Here is an 8,076-nt window from a genome sequence, read left to right as displayed (position 1 = left end):
ACTTGCTGACATCACATATAGAAGACTGTAAGCAATTTCATATTGGGTAGTATGTGTTTTGGTAGCATCTTCATCCCGAATCATGTTATTTTCATGTAGAATTTGAAGGAATGATCAAATATGGCTGCCATAAGTATTTACCATTGCAGGTTATAGCAATACAACTAAAGAAGGGTTCCTGCATACATTTCCAAATGATGGGAATGAGAAAAAGTATGGACCTCTACAGTCAAATTGACTCGTGCAAAATGGAATTGTGATTTGCAGGGATAATTTTAATGATTTTGAATTAGAAAAAAAGGGTTTTGGTCGAGATTTGTATTAAAAACATTATAAAATCTCAAGCCAAATTTGATTCTGAAATATAGGAGCACACTCGAGAGGAGAAAGATCTGCAGGAAAAAAAGAGAAAGAAAAGCTTAAGAACAAAAAAGAAGGTAACCCGCTAATAATCTATTTTATGTCTTTTCTATTGATGTATTCCTCGGGATGCTTGAGGAAATGCGGAAGGGGGACAAGGAAACACAGGCTATGGTGTCGATGGAGGAGGGAAGTCTGGAAATGTTGACTTTTTTATATCTTTCCTTTTTTACTCATAATGTTAACCGTATCAGTTTTGGAGTATACACGGACCAGGGCGACAAAAACATGCAATAAAGTCTACGCGCGGAAAAGGGCTCGAGTTCTGTTGATGACGTCACACCAAGAGGGACCGGCATATTGAGTCTGGAGATGGAAATAGGGTGTTCCAAGTACAGTTAGTTATCAACCACTTACTCGCAAACTAATTCATATAATAGGACATGACTGCCAGATTAATTTTTAGGAGCAAAAAATACATAGAGATTTTGGTCATCTGGACCATATTCAGTAGGTCCGCCGAGACAACCACACCAGCTGGTATCCATTACATATGGTCTAAAAAAACAAATAATCTGTGCAGACCTTTACCACCACATGATGGAAATTACTGCATTTAAACAATAATATGCGGCTGCATGTTATGTTACTTAATGCTGATTTAGCAGTTTTCTGCTTAACAGGATTACGTTGGTTCTGTTGCTGTTGTGTTGTGCCGTTTACTGGGTAATAAATGACCAGGTGGTCAAAGACATCCTTCCCATTGTGTCATGCACACCAAGCATTATTAAAGTTTTGAAATCTGTGTAGTGGACATTGAAAAAAGACAAAAGAAACAGCCGTAATGCATTGCAGGGGACACTGGTTCTCAGAAGTGTGTATAGTACAAGGAGTTTTCACATTTTGGAAAAACCCTCTCTTTAATTATCAACTGTTTCCAATCAACACATGTAATGTAACACTGGAAACGTATTAAGATCTCCAACTTTGGATGTACTTTGGACAGAGGCTCAAATAAAAGCTTACTGAGGACAGATTGATTGTCCGCAGCTAGCTTGAGCCTCATTGCTAGCGTGACTAACAAGCGTAGCGTAGCACAACAACGCATCGTCGCCAGGCACTTTAATTGTATAGGAACTCAGATCCAATACAAGGATATCAAACCTTCAACTGAAACAATACTGTGTAATATGGTGCCTTTCAGGTCGAAAACTGCACTTGTATCTATTATTATTTTAATGTTATCTGCACTGGAAAATAAGAATCATGTCAGAGAATTAAAACATGAGGCGGCAAAAGCCTGCGGGGGTCGTAACAAGATGATATCAGCGTCTCGTGGTTCTATATCCAGTTGCTGCAAATACTCAATTTGACAGATTGATGGGCCTCATCAAAACATGAAGCCCCCAGAGACAGCCAGTTAGCGTGCACATGAAACGGGAGGTAGCTAGCTCTGTGCTCGACCCAAAAGGTAACAAAATCCACCTATCGTCACGACATGTCACTGAGAGTCTTTACCATGAGGTTACCAATCAGAAGAACATGTCACCTCTCGCACCTCCTGCTATACTTTCTGTGAACTCCTACCGCCATGTCGCCCTCTGGAGACTCCAGAAAGTCAGCGTTGCATGCCAACAAATAGTTTCACCTATTTAGTGAGGATGCGACTAATAAATTATTGTTCTTGTCTGGAGGAACAAGCAAGTAATTGACAGCATCTTAAAGGGCCTTAAACCGTCTTTTGGCATACAGTGGAACCTCTTAAATCAGAATTATGGTTGACTGTACTGTATATGTTTTACTGTCATTAACGTGTAAAATGAAGCCAACCAAAAATAAAAATGACACTCTTTTAACTTTGATCATTGAGGATTACTGCTTGTTCCCTGACATAAATATTTAAAACTCACTTTGTGATGTACATTCTGTCTTTTTTCACCACGCAGGCCCAGAATTCACCAAGATTAACAGAAATGTACACAGTAATCTACACATGTGACAGTCCACGCCGTACAGGCCGAGTTTGTCGGCCAAAACGGCTGCGCTTCCCTACGTCCTTGGTTGACTCGGGCCCTGGGGGATTGTCAAGGGCAAACCCCAGGGGACCCCAATATCCACATGGGCAGGCTTGAGCCTCCAACACCACAACAAAGTTCTTAGCAGGTGCCTCCAGCACTCGAAAGGGTCCATAATAGGGGGCCTGCAGCGGAGTCCGATGGCGGTCATGCCGGATAAAAACATACTTGGCTGATGACAGGTCCCTGGGGATAGAAAAATGCGGAAGGCAGTGGCGGGAAGTCTGAATGGGAACACGTTTCACACTGTATCCCTGAACACAGCTCACTGGGTCGCAGCTGATCAGGGAATCGCAGCAGTTGGGAAAAAAAAACCCGGAATCCGTAGCAGCTGGCCATACACCAGCCTCCCCGACGAGGCCTGGAGATCCTCCTTGGGGCACAACGGAGGCTGAGCATAACCCATGGTACAGCCCAATCACGCCCGTGAGGCCAGCCCACAAACCAGCCTTCATGAAACCGCTCACACAGTCCATTTGTCATGTCTGTATTATCATGTTTTGTTTTAAGTCATGTTTTGTTTAGTTTCTGTCTTTTCACTCCCTTGTCTGGTCACCATAGCAACCATTAGTTTTCACCTGTCTCGTCACGCACCTGTTTCACGTTTTGAGTCACGCACCTGCTTTCACTAATCATGTCCATAGTATTTAAGTTCATTCATTTTCTGTTGTTCGGCCTGACGACCTCACCTCGCATTTATGCCCCCTGTCACACTCTGTCCACGTCTGCGCACTTCATGTCCATGCCAAGTAAGTTTGTTTATTATTGCCACAGTTAGTGTTTTTTATTGTTCATAGTTTTTTGCCCCCGTGCAAGTCTTTTGTTTTCATTAGTCAAGTTGTACATCCGCCTTGAGCGCGCCTTTTGTTCTTTTGAGTGTTATTATTAAAAATGTACCTTAATTCCCGTCTCGCCCGTGCCAACTTTCCGTTGCATCCCGGAAAAGCACACACCCCGGACCCAGTCTTGACAGTAGGTCGTCAGCAGACCCGCTTTTCCGCACGTAAGTTGGCCGAGTTGGACAAATTGGACGAGGCTTCTTGGGCGGTCCTGTGCGCGATGGAGGAGGAAACTCGGCGCTACTCCTCCGTGGAGTACAGAAACTCCATTTGGTCCCAGGAATGGGAGGACGCAGCGCCGCTCCCGACGAAGGACGTCGGGTAGAACTTCCGCGAGCCTGCAGGACACGCCGCTCCCACATGCCCCTCACCCTCCGGGCGGAAGCAAGCAGCAGCCAGCCCGGCTTCGCCCTAATGACGTCAAAAATCATGATTTTTTTTTTCTGAATTCTTTTTCTTTTGATTCCCCGCCCCCCAAGACTCATGCCCCGCCCCCCAAGACTCAAGTCCCGCCCCCGTCACAATTTTTTTCTTTTTTCCCGCCCACACAACCCCAGGTGGGGGATAAAAAACAAAAACATTGTGGACAACTTAAAGGGGAAATTTCAGCCCCCCTCCAGACCTCCCTCCGCCCACCCCTAGAGGGAGTTCCAGACCGCAGGGAGCGCGTCTGGTATCCGCCCCTTGAGGGGGGGGCTGGGGTCGGGAGCTGTGTGGGTGGGGTGGCTCGGCATCACCATGCCAAGCCACAGCCTCCAGCACGGCCGCCACCACCAGTCTTCCGACCTGTCAAGCCACAGCCTCCAGCACGACCGCCCTCACCAGTCTTTTACCATGCCAAGCCGCAACCCCCAGCTAGACCACCTCCACCTGCACCAAGGCTAGCACCAGTAGCTGCACCATGGCTAGCGCCAAGGCTAGCACCAGAGCCACGGCTAGCACCTGTCGCTGCTTCACGGCTAGCACCAGTAGCTGCACCACGGCTAGCGCCAAGGCTAGCACCAGAGCCACGGCTAGCACCTGTCGTTGCTCCACGGCTAGCACCAGTAGCTGCACCACGGCTAGCGCCAGGGCTAGCACCAGAGCCACGGCTAGCACCTGTCGCTGCTTCACGGCTAGCACCAGTAGCTGCACCACGGCTAGCGCCAAGGCTAGCACCAGCTCCACCACGCCAAGTTCCACGGCAGACTCCAGTACCCGCACCACGCCTAGCCGCATCATGCCAAGCTCCGGTACCAGCTCCACGCCGCCAAGCACTGCCTAGCCAAGACCAAGACCCTCCACGCCAAGTCCAAGACCAAGACCCTCCACGCCAAGTCCAAGACCAAGACCCTCCACGCCAAGTCCAAGACCAAGACCCTCCACGCCAAGTCCAAGACCAAGACCCGCCATGCCAAGACCAAGACCAAAACCCGCCATGCCAAGACCAAGACCAAGACCCGCCATGCCAAGACCTAGACCAAGACCAAGACCCGCCATGCCAAGACCAAGACCTGCCATGCCAAGACCAAGACCCACGCCAAGACCAAGACCTATACCAAGACCCACGCCGAGCTTCGCCGCCTGACGCGCCACGCCGAGCTTCGCCGCCTGACGCGCCACGCCGAGCTTCTCCGCCTGACGCGCCACGCCGAGCTTCGCCGCCTGACTCACCACGCCAAGCCACGCCTGCCACGATGACGACGCGCCTGCCTCCTCGTCGGCCACGGATATGGCCGCTACCTGGTCGCCCGCCACGCCAAGTGCGCCCACCTCCCAGTCGGCCACGAATGTGGCCATTCCCTGGGCGCCCGCCTCGCCTGCTGCAGCGGCGTTCCACTCGCCGCCGCCACCTAACTCTGCCCCGGTAGATACGGGGACACGTGGTCTGACGACCCACCGCCATGTCCCCCTCCCGCCCTCCCATGACTTTTGTTAAGTTTTTTTTCTTGGACATCTGGTATCTGTCCTTAAGGGAGGGGCTCTGTCATGTCTGTATTATCATGTTTTGTTTTAAGTCATGTTTTGTTTAGTTTCTGTCTTTTCACTCCCTTGTCTGGTCACCATAGCAACCATTAGTTTTCACCTGTCACGTCACGCACCTGTTTCACGTTTTGAGTCACGCACCTGCTTTCACTAATCATGTCCATAGTATTTAAGTTCATTCATTTTCTGTTGTTCGGCCTGACGACCTCACCTCGCATTTATGCCCCCTGTCACACTCTGTCCACGTCTGCGCACTTCATGTCCATGCCAAGTAAGTTTGTTTATTATTGCCACAGTTAGTGTTTTTTATTGTTCATAGTTTTTTGCCCCCGTGCAAGTCTTTTGTTTTCATTAGTCAAGTTGTACATCCGCCTTGAGCGCGCCTTTTGTTCTTTTGAGTGTTATTATTAAAAATGTACCTTAATTCCCGTCTCGCCTGTGCCAACTTTCCGTTGCATCCCGGAAAAGCACACACCCCGGACCCAGTCTTGACACCATTAGCCTTGCGGTTATATGCTGTGATGCGGTAAATCTTCACTTTCCTAAGCTCAGCAACTGCAGTCCACCGCTTCGACATTAACTGATGACAGGTCATAGGGTGTGCCAAAACGAGCCACCCAGAACAAAATGAATGCCTGTTGTCGTAGTAGAAGACAAAAGAATGGCTTCTGGCCACCTGGTGGTCCTATCTACTATTGTGCGGAGATGGGTGAACCCTCGAGAGCAAGGCAGAGGGCCCACCAGATCCGCATTCACATGGTTAAAACATCTTTCCGGGAACCACAGATGGTGCCAAGGGACCCCTGGTATGCTGCGTGACCTTTGCCCGGAGCCTGCACAAGTCCTTTTGTAAGCCAGAACATACAAATTTGGCCCCCACCAGCGTAGTAGAGGCCTTAACCCCTTGGTGTGAGAGGCCATGGACGATGTCAAAAACTCTGCCCCTCCAGCCCACAGGCACCATAGGGCGTGGCCGGCACCTGGAGACATCATACAACACTGTAGCCTTGGCAGCATCATAGACCACATCCTCCAGCTGCAGTGCAGTGGGAGCCATCTGATAGGCTTGAATGGTGAAGTCCCCAGCCTGGTTGCTCGCCATAGCGGCATAGTCCAAGCCCAAATGCACAGAACTAGCCGCTGCCCATGAAAACAGTCAGTGACACAATTGTCCTTGCCCGCCACGTGCTGGGTGTCTGTCGCATATGGCAGAAAGCTGACACTGCTGTTTACCATACCACGGCTCAGAGGTCTTGCCCATGGCAAACGTGAGTGGCTTATGGTTCACAAAGGCTGTGAAGTTCTGGCCCTCCAACAAAATCCTGAAGTGACAACAGGCGAGCAAAAGTCCAAGCAACTCCCTATCAAAGGTACTGTACTTCCTTTCATTATCCCGGAGCTTCCTGCTAAAAAAGGCCAGTGGCTGCCAAACTCCACCTACCCACAGCTCACCGGAGCAGTGTAGACACGGCGGCCATAACAAAATCCTATCCAAAACGTTGACCACCAAAACACACTTCCACATATCTAGTGCGTATGTGTGTGCCGTTCGTGGCATCCTTGGGCGGTCCATGTGCCTTAGCCATGGTGTGCACCCTCTGTGCGGGCAGAATGCTGTGCTGTGCCCCTGAATTGACCAACTGCCGTCTGCCAGATAGGCTCACAGCTGCTAATGAGCACCGGCCCTGGTCCTGCACCACAAATTTGCATGGTTTGCGACATTGCTTGGCTTTAGCTCCATACCTGGCATGATAGTCATCAGACGTCATTAACATGTAAACCAGCAACTGAAAAGAATTCAATTCAAAATGGAAGAAACTGAATTATTTGAGAAATTAGACTAATTTAGTACATGGAAAAGTATAGACAGGAAAAACTGACTTGGAGTCATACAACTTTTCAATGTTTACTTACAAACTAATAAAATACATTTATATCATGCGCTGTCATTTGTGTCGGTAGAAACACATTTAAGCCTACAAGAATTTCATTTCCAACGAGAGAAAACATGTTGTAGATGTTTTTTGTGTTTCACACGCACGCACGAACACACACACACTAAATCAGAAGTTACTCACAGGTTACACATTACTTGAGTATTTTTTTCACTGAACACTTACTCTTACTCTAGTAATATTTCGATGACTATTTTTTACTTTTACTTGAGTCATATTACCCTAAAGCAGTGCTTAGAAAATAATAGGGGCGGGGAACCTTTGGGAGGGCGCAGTGAAGTGCAGGGGGGCCCGAGGTGCAAGGGACTTCCAATATTAGCATCTGTTTTTTTTTCTTCATTCTTGAACCATACACAAGCCTCCGCTAGGTGGCAGCACTGCTCGAATGAATCAACACTCACCCGGGAAATATGACCAAGTATATAAAGTATATATAACCCTTTAGTTTAACGGCAATGAGGATATGAATAAATAATTATTGTCAGGTTCTCATTAGGATTTAAACTAGGAGGGTGAACAGAGGGGCCGTGAGAGAAAATGATTGGGAAGCACTGATCTACGCAGAGGACCTGTAGTACGCAGACATTTTTCCTGTACTTGAGTTCTCAAAGGTATATCAGGTGTTACATTGACATTTTTCTTATTAAAATATACATGCTAATTGCCACAAAGATGATGAGCATGTTCTTTGTCTTACTTTGGCCAAAAACAGAACAAACAAATTCTGAAAATATTACAATAAAAATATGGAAAAAAAGACCGGCAGCGGTAAAGTTTAGATCCAAGAAGGAAAGAAGAAAGTGAATGAATGTTTATAACTGAATAAATGTACATATACAAAAAAATGTGTTTTCTTTTGTATAATTTTTTTTAATGAATTAA

This window comes from Nerophis lumbriciformis, linkage group LG34 (genome assembly GCF_033978685.3).
Source record: "Nerophis lumbriciformis linkage group LG34, RoL_Nlum_v2.1, whole genome shotgun sequence".
Classification (NCBI taxonomy): domain Eukaryota; kingdom Metazoa; phylum Chordata; class Actinopteri; order Syngnathiformes; family Syngnathidae; genus Nerophis; species Nerophis lumbriciformis.
Note: the sequence above shows the minus strand (reverse complement) of the source record.